This window comes from Mastomys coucha, unplaced genomic scaffold (genome assembly GCF_008632895.1).
Source record: "Mastomys coucha isolate ucsf_1 unplaced genomic scaffold, UCSF_Mcou_1 pScaffold1, whole genome shotgun sequence".
Classification (NCBI taxonomy): domain Eukaryota; kingdom Metazoa; phylum Chordata; class Mammalia; order Rodentia; family Muridae; genus Mastomys; species Mastomys coucha.
Window position 1 is genome coordinate 70,791,002 of NW_022196891.1, and position 1,807 is coordinate 70,792,808.

Below are 1,807 nucleotides of genomic sequence, written 5' to 3' on the forward strand. Positions count from 1 at the left end.
ACCAGTTTCTGTTTCTGGGTAAACCTAATACAGCATTCTTAGATTTAGGGTTTCCAGAGTTTTCTACTCTGCAAAGAAACTTTCTGAGGATAGGAGAGTCAAAGCTTTAGCCTGGAATTTGTCACTGTGCTATGAAATTACTTCTGACATTCCGAAAATGCTTTCCTGCTTGCCTTAGAATTTCTTTTTTTTATTGAATACTTTTATTAGATATTATCTTTATTTACATGTCATACGATATCTCCTTTACCAGTTTCCCCTCTGAAAAATATAAAAATAAAAATAAAAATAAAGGACAAAAATTAAAACAAAACAAAACAAAAGTCCCTGTTCCCTCCCCACTCCCCCTGCTCACCAACCCACCCTCTCCCACTTCCTCGCCCTGGCATTCTCCTACACTGGGGCATAGAACCTTCACAGGGCCAAGGGCCTCTCCTCGAGTTGATGACCAACTTGGCTGTCCTCTGTTACATATGCTGCGGGAGCTGTGAGTCCCACCATGTGTACTCTTAGGTTGGTGGTTTAGTCCCTGGGAGCTCTGAGAGTACTAGTTAGTTCATATTGTTGTTGTCCTAAGGGGCTGCAAATTCTTCAGCTCCTTGGGTCCTTTCTCTTCATTGGGGACCCTGTACTCAATCCAATGGATGGCTATGAACCTCTACTTTTGTATTAGTCAAGTACTGTCAGAGCCTCTCTGGAGAGAGCTATATCACACTCCTGTCAGCCAGCACTTGCTGGCATCCACAATAGTGTCTGGATTTGATGGTTGATTATGGGAAGGATTCCCAGGTTGAGCAGTCTCTGGATTGTCCTTCCTTTATCAAACTAAGTGGAGAGAAGCTTGAAGCAATCCCACTAAAATCAGGGATTAGACAAGGCTGCCCATTCTCTCCCTACTTATTCAATATTGCACTTGAAGTCCTAGTCAGAGCAATTAAACAACAAAAGGAGATCAAAGGGATACGAATTGGAAAGGAAGAAGTCAAATTATCACTATTTGCTGATCATATGATAGTATACATAAGTGACCCCTAAAATTCCACCAGAGAGCTCCTAAACCTGATAAGCAACTTCAGCAAAGTAGCTGGATATAAAATTAACTCAAGCAAATCAGTGGCCTTCCTCTACACAAAGGATAAACCAGCTGAAAAAGAAATTAGCAAAACCACACCCTTCACAATAGTCACAAATAATATAAAATACCTTGGTGTAACTCTAACTAAGCAAGTAAAAGATCTGTATGACAAGAACTTCAAGTCTCTGAAGAAAGAAATTGAAGAAGATCTCAGAAGATGGAAAGATCTCCCATGCTCACGGATTAGCAGGATTAATATAGTAAAAATGGTCATCTTGCCAAAAGCAATCTACAAACTCAATGCAATCCACATCAAAATTCCAACTCAATTCTTCACAGACTTAGAAAGAGCAATTTGCAAATTCATCTGGACAAAAAACCCAGGAAAGCCAAAACTATTCTCAACAACAAAAGAACCTCTGGTGGAATCACCATCCGGGACCTGAAGCTGTACTACCGAGCAATTGTGATAAAAACTGCATGGTATTGGTCCAGTGACAGGCAGGTAGATCAATGGCATAGTATTGAAGACACAGAAATGAAACCGCATACCTATGGTCACTTGATCTTTGACAAAGGAGCTAAAACCATCCAGTGGAAAAAAGAAAGCATTTTCAACAAATGGTGCTGGCTCAACTAGCAGTTAGCATGTCGAAGAATGCAAATTGATCCACTCTTATCTCCTTGTACAAAGCTCAAGGCCAAGTGGATCAAGGACCTCCACATAAAACC